Source organism: Solanum verrucosum, unplaced genomic scaffold (assembly GCF_900185275.1).
Source record: "Solanum verrucosum unplaced genomic scaffold, falcon-dt-bn FXZP01000012.1, whole genome shotgun sequence".
In the NCBI taxonomy this organism is placed as follows: domain Eukaryota; kingdom Viridiplantae; phylum Streptophyta; class Magnoliopsida; order Solanales; family Solanaceae; genus Solanum; species Solanum verrucosum.
The window spans coordinates 4834207-4842099 of NW_026020063.1; the positions used below are offsets into that span (position 1 = coordinate 4834207).

General features: G+C 39.0%; 1 pseudogene; it reads right to left on the reverse strand.

The window, feature by feature from the left end:
• Positions 1–505: 505 nt before the first annotated feature.
• On the reverse strand, positions 506–1181 carry LOC125823525 (uncharacterized; annotated as a pseudogene).
• Between the last annotated feature and the right edge of the window lie 6712 nt (positions 1182–7893).

The window sequence follows — 7893 nt, forward strand, 5'->3', positions numbered from 1 at the left end:
AACCAATAAGTAAGGAGTTACACCGATTGACGTACGAATAGTCGTGCGGTATACCAAGAGAGAAAATGGTAGTTTTTTCATGCCACTGTCTAGATCCTTGCACCATTCTCCTAAGAATCTTCTTGATGTTCTTATTTGTTTGCTTCAACATCCCCATTTGCTTTGGGTCGATAAGGGGTTGAATGGTGATGAACAATTTTAAATTGCTCACAAACTTCCTTCATCAGGTGGCTGTTGAGATTCACTGCATTGTCTGTAATAATGATATTTGGTATGCCGAAACGACATATGATGTTTTAAATGAACAACGTCCACCACTGCTTTCTTGGTGACTGATTTAAATGTGACAGGTTCCACCCATTTGGTAAAGTAGTCCGATGACAACTAAAATAAACTGATGCCCATTAGATGTTTTCGGCTCAATCGGCCAAAATAACGTCCATTTCCGAAGCCACAAAAGGTCACGGAGCAGACATAGGATGCAACTCTAAAGGGGGTGAGTGAATCAAGTCGCTATGAATTTGGCACTGATGGCACCTGCGTACAAATTAGAAAGCAATCTCGCTCCATGGTCAACCAATAATACCCTGCCCGGATAATCTGTTTTGCTTAGAACATAACCATTCATGTGAGGGCCACAAGCCCCTGAATACACCTCATTCATAATTGTTTCTGCTTCTTGAATATTCACACATCACAATAGATTCAAATCTGGAGTCCTTTTATATAAGATATCGCCACTCAAGAAGAACCCATTGGCGAGTCGCTTAATAGTTCTTTTTTTATCTCTATCAGCATGTATTGAATATTCTTTAGCTTTTAAAAATCGTTTAATGTCGTGATATCAGGGCTCACCGTCTGGCTCTACTTCAATTATATTGCAATAACCATGTTGACCCTTAACTTAGATTTCCAACGGGTCAATATAGGTATTACCCGGGTATGGAAGCATCGAGGCTAGGGTGGCCAAAGCATCAACTAACTCATTGTGAAACCTAGGAATGTACCTGAATTCAATGGACTTTAAATTTTTTGATGAGGTTTTCGAAACATTGTTTGTAAGGCATGAGTTTAATGTCTCGAGTCTCCCATTCGCCTCGAGCTTGTTGAATAGGCAAATCGAAATCCCCCAAAACCACCAACTCATGCACATCCAGATTTATTGCCATATTCAAACCCATGATGCAAGCTTCATATTATGTTGTGTTATTGGTAGAAAAGAATTGAAGTTGTGCTGTGGCAGGATAATGACATTCGTTTGGTGAGATAAGAACTTCTTTTCTAAGCATTGTTTGTAAGGCATGAGTTTAATGTCTCGAGTCTCCCATTCCACCTCGAGCTTGTCGAATAGGCAAATCGAAATCCCCCAAAACCACCAACTCATGTACATCCCAGATTTATTGTCATATTCAAACCCATGATGCAAGCTTCATATTTATGTTGTGTTATTGGTAGATAAAGAATTGAAGTTGTGCTGTGGCAGGATAATGACATTCGTTTGGTGAGATAAGAACTTCCCCAATTCCTACTCCATTTTTTGTTGACAGCCCTATCAAAATATAATTTCCACACGTGACCATCATCAGGGAATTTCTTCCTCAATAGAGTTGATTTCTTCATCAGAGAAGTATGTCCTTAGGGGCTCGTATTTGTCATCGACCGGATTCTCTGCCAAATGAATCGACCAACACTTGTGCTTTCATGGCGGTGGGAGTGACATAAATAATATCAAATTCCGTAAGCAAACTCTGTCATTTTGCCAACCTACATGTTGGCATGGATTTTTTGAAAATTATATTTCAAAGGATCCATTCGAGATATAAGATAGGTCGTGTAGGACAAAAGATAGTGTTTCAATTTTTGGGAAACCTAAGTCAAAGCACAACAAGTCTTTTCTAACAGAGTGTACTTTGCCTCATAGCTTGTGAACTTTTTGCTCAAATAATAAATGGCTTGTTCCTTTTTCCCGTAATGTCATGTTGTCCTAAAACGCAACCAAATGAATTATCCATTACTGAAAGATATAAGAATAATGGCCTACCAGGTTCTGGTGGGATCAATACCAGAGGGTTTGCTAAATATTCCCTTAATATTGTCAAAAAGCCTCCTGACACTCACTTGTCCATTTGATAACATCGTCCTTTTTCAAACAACTTGAATATCGGCTCACATGTGGCGGTGAATTGAGCAACGAACCTGCTGATATAGTTTAACCTTCCCAGAAAACTCATGACTTTAGTTTTTAGTTTTTTTGAAGGTGGCAATTCTCAAATGAACTTTATCTTAGAGGGATCCAATTCAATGCCTCTTCGACTAACTATAAAACCCAAAAGTTTGCCAGATGGCACTTCAAATGCACATTTAGCTGGATTAAGCTTGAGGTTGTACTTTCTCAATCTTTCGAAGAATTTCCTTAGATCACGCACATGGTCCGCTTGCGTTTTAGATTTAATGATGACATCATCGACATATACCTCAACTTCTTTATGCATCATGTCATGGAATATGATAGTCATAGCTTTCATGTAGATTGCTCTCACATTCTTTAGACCGAATGGCATGACTCTATAACAATATGTACCCAATGGAGTGGTGAAAGCAGTTTTTTTCTGCATCTTTTTCATCCATGAGAATTTGGTGATATCCGGCGTAACAGTCCAAAAAAGATTGAATCTCGTGTTTGGCACAATTATCAACCAGGATGTGAATGTTGGGTAATGGAAAATTGTCCTTTGGACTTGCTTTGTTTAAATCTCTGTAATCAACACAAACTCTGATCTTCCCATCTTTCTTTAGCACTGGCACAACATTAGCCAACCATGTAGTGTATTGGACAACTCTGATCACATTTGCACTTAGTTGCTTCATGATTTCCTCCTTAATTTTATCGCTCATGTCTGTCTTAAACTTTCTCTGCTCTTACTGGATAGGTGGAAAATCAAGATGTATTTGGAAGTTTGTGAACTACTAATCAGCACTTAAACCCAGCATGTCAACGTAGGACCAAGCGAAGACATCTTTGTATTCAAATAAAACTTGAATTATGTCGTCTCGAATGTTCTGATCAACCATGAATACTTATCTTTATTTTTGTCACTTCTTCAGGAGTTCCTAAATTAACCGTCTAAGTTTCACTTAAATTAGGTTTAGGCTTATTTTCAAATTGATCCAATCTTTTTTTTATTTCTTCGTATGATTCATCTTCATCATATTCGTCAAACTTTGGATTCATTGTTTCGAGATCAGATAACTTTTTAGGATCTACCTGTAAACTCTGCATGCATGTCATATTATTAAAGTCGACTTTAACGTAACAGAGAAGATGATTGAATATGATTGTGAAACTAGAACTTCATTGCGTTAAATGGGAAATGATAGAAGGGTTAACACCAAAGTGAGACAACTAGAAGGTTTGACTTACAACCTTGAGAATAATCCAAATAGATAAATTAAAAGCAGCAAAATAAATTACCAAGACTCCCTCTTTGTAGGGAGAGGAGTGGCTTCCCAGTTGTTGAGTTGGACATTCGGGCCGACGAATTGCACCTCCATATGACTAGTGCCTTCACCCATCTGAGTCATGTTTTACGTCATAAAATATTTCCTTTGATACCTTGACATATTTCATCCACATCATTCTGGATAGAGAAGTCTGGACTTGGTTCACCTCGAGATTTAACGAAAGATTGAGCAATATGAGGGATTGGCTTCAACAAATTCCAAACATTTCTTTTACGATATTTTGCTCATTTTCTATCAAATCTAGTTGGATTGAAACCTAAACCGAATGTCTCTTTGATTACCCATCGGATTGATGGGATCTACATTTTCTTGCAAAGACAACCACAGTCCCTTTCCAGGTTCATAGTCATTTTGTACCATCTATGACACCACCATGACTAAAGCATACGATAGATGAGGTTGTGGTATAGGCTTCCCTACCTGAAACGACCCCAAAAATGCCCGACAATGTGCTTCGGAAACACCTATAATTGTAATTTCCATATATCTCAAAATCCGTGCATGATTTCGGAAATTCGACTTCATATTCTTATTCAGGGGGTAAAATTGAGTAGGAAATGGGTCTAACCCGAATTTTAGAGCAACCGTATCAAAATTCGAAAATCGCAAAAATGCGATTTTCAGGGTCAACTTTAAAGAGGCATATCTCTTAGCACACAAGGAACTGGAAGGGCCACTACCTATTAAATTAAAGCCCTTCGAGTTATCTTTCCAATGCAATTGGTTTCACCTCATTCGAGTTAGGATGAAGGAGTTATGATCATTTTCGTAAAACCTGTCGGGCAGAATTGCAATTTCCAGTAAGCTACGTTACTGTAGCGGCTGGGACGTTTTTCTTTTATAAAAAAAGGATTGTCCCATACTTAGTTATATTTCTTTCTAGCTTCAAAACACTCAAAAACTCTCTCTAAACCCTCTCCAAAATTCCACCAAGATCTTCAACCAAATTCAAACATCTCAAGTTCTAATTCCGGATTCAAGACTCAATCTCAAGCTTCAATTCTCCATTCCAATCTTCATCAAGGATTCTCCAAAGTTGAGGTATGTGGGTTGATTGTGGAAACCTTCCTTTCCACAAGTCCAACCATTTATCCTCTATTTTACTTCAAGTTTATGGGTCCTTATGATCATTTATGAACTCTTGAATTATGGAATTACTACTACACATTCTATTATGGTCTATTTTTGCATATTATCATGAAATGGAATTATTATGTGATGTTTATGGTTTTCATGCTTCCATGATCAAATTATGAAGGTTGATATATATATGTATGTTGTTGGTGGGCTGATTTATATGTATTTCGGAATTGGTTGGACTTAGTACTCTTGAACAATAGCCCACCATGTGTTTGATAAAATGCCATTTATAGAATTCATAGGAAATGGAAGGTCCAATGTACATCCTATGAGTCGGATGATTATATAATTATTGAAATGATGATGAAAGGGATACATGTATATGATTTTCTCTATATAGTGTTGTGAGTCGACCAAGCCTAGTACGGGGGGTAGTAGGCCCGTATAACCGTATCGAGGGGTTGGTACCTTGGTTGCCTAGTAGGGGGGTAGTAGGCCCGTATAACCATATCGAGGGGTTTGTACCTTGGTCCCTAGCTCGGGGGGTGGTAGGCCCGGGTAACCACATTGAGGGGTTTGTACCTCTTTCGCCTCTCCAAGGGGGTGGTAGGCCTTGGAAAATACTATATTGATGGTCACTACCACACATGTACTACGTCCCACTAAATATGATTTTTATGTAAGCATCATTATACATATCATTTCATTAATATGCTATCTATCGGGTATGATTATGCATTTTTCCTATGATGTCCATCTATTGTAGCATTGCATTGCATCCCATATACTTAGTACATTCAAACGTACTAATGCATACTCTATGCCTACATGATGTCACCATGTAGGGACCGGAGCACCGCTTGACCATCCTCCTCCGCGTGGCTAATACGATTTCCTATCAAGGTTATTGGTGAGTCCTCCATTCCGGGGACGTTGCTCATGATCTTTTGCTATGTATAAGACTTTCTTTTTAGTTATGTTTTGACTATGAGGGTGAGCCCGGTGGTTTTGTCTTGGCCCCCGCTAAGTACTCATGTTTAGAGGTGGTGTTGGACAAGTTGTGTTTATGCTTGAGCTTGACTCATCTATGGTATTTATGTATCATTCCCTTTTTTTTTCTTGCTCCCTTAGTCCCGATTTCCCCTTGATTATGCTTATCGCTTATGGTCATTTTAATTGCTTCCGCGACCAAGGATGTGTAATGATATGCTATGAGGCTTGTTTGGAGTTCCTTCGGGTTCCCCATTCGCCGGTCACGTCTAGGCCCTAGGCTTGGGTCGTGACACTACCGAAAACTGATTGACTGTTATAATCTCAAAAGCTTGATAGTCGAGGGATTCACAACCACTTTTGGCCTCAATTCATGGTATTGAAGGATCTTGGGTAATTGGGAGATCATCTTCACCATGGACGATGATTTCCAGTTTATCATGCTCAAACTTGACCACTTGGTGCAGAGTAGACGGCACAGCTCTAGCCAGGTGGATCCATGGACTACCCAAAAGTAGATTGTAAGAAGTATCCATGTCTATTACTTGGAAAGTGATTCTGAACTCTACTGGTCCAATTGTAACAGTTAAGTATATTTCACCAAGAGTGACCCATTTTGCGCCATCAAATGCACGCACACAGACATTGTTAGTATGAATTCTATCCATGTTGAATTTTCAACCTTTGTAGAGTAGAAAGAGGGCATATGTCTACACCTGATTCTCGATCGACCATGACCCTCTTCACATTTCACGGTTAAATGTAACGCCTTATTATGCCCATATCCTTCCAAAGGCAATTCATCATCAGCGAAAGTGATTTATTTACCTCAAATATTCGGTTGGCCATTTTTTCCAAGTGACCCACCGTGATACTTTCTGAGATATGTGCCTCATTCAAGATTCTGGTCAAAGCTTCACGATGCTCTTTAGAATGTATGAGTAATGACAACAAGGATATCTGAGTGGGTGTTTTCCTCAATTGATCAATAACAGAATAATCTTGATCTTTTATCTCTTTTAGGAACTTTTCAGCCTCTTCCTCAGTGACGGATTTTTTAACGGCAACTGATTTTCTTTAGCTTGTTTGTCTGTTCTTAATTATTCTGGAGCATAACACCTCCCAGAACGAGTTAATCCTCTTGTTTCATTTGTCTCTTCAACAATCTCTTTTCCCTTGTGGGTAACAACGACTTTGTCGTAATTCCATGGAACGGTCTTGGTGTTTGTCATCGAAAATTGTGTTGCAATTTGTATCACAACTGGCTCTTTCACACTTTCTTGATTTTGATCAAATGTTCAAAGCTTACCAGGAATGTATAATTTTGGTCCATTCAACGGTACTTCTCATCTTTTTACAGCTCCAGGGACATACAACACTAGTTTTCTCAAGTCTCCAAAATTTGAATTTGCACCATTCACAATTATTGGTGCCTTTTGTATGGGTTCTAAAACCATACTCGACTCTTCTTTTGAATCCCTGCTTTCCATTTTTGTTCTATATGTTTGCTCACAATCTTCATAAATGTCTACCATCCCCACAACATGCTCCTTATTGTGAGCATGGAGTGGATTATTGGTGACATTTGGCGCCTCCTCATTGCGTATCTCAATTACCTTATCCTCTATCAACTTCTCAATGACTCTTTTTAGAGTCCAACAATTCTCTGTGCTATGACCTGGAGTGTTAGCGTGATACTCACATATAACAGTTGGATCAAAGCCTCTTGCATTCGAATTGACAAAATAGGGATTGACAGGTTCAACCAATCTCAATTGTACTAATTTCGCAACAAACTCGTATATGACTATCCAATTGGGGTAAAGTTTTCTTTCCGACCTTGTTCTCTTGTATAATCCATCCGGTGACGTGGATTATAGGGTGCCTAAAAATTTTGTTGTTGGGGGCGAGAACCTTTTGGGGCAGGTGCCCACTATTGTTGGCGCTGAGTAGGTCAAACATATGCTTGAGTATTGAGAACTGCATATTAGGATGGGTAATAATGTTGAGGAGAATTAGATTGTTCTTGTTGGACTTGAACATAGGGTGGTTCATGCCCATTTGAACTCCTCTCGATCCAGACGTCATCATGGACCTTCTTCCTTCTTTTTTCAATTTACAAAATTACCTGACCCGCTTTGTATTGCCTGCGTTGTAGCTCTAATGATGTATGGCTTACAATTTACCCGATTTTATGCCGTTCTCTACCATTTCTCCGATCTTAATTGCTTCGGCGAAAGGTTTTCCCATTGCAGCGAGAAGGTAGTGAAAGTAGTCAGGTTCTTGTGCCTGGAGAAAAAC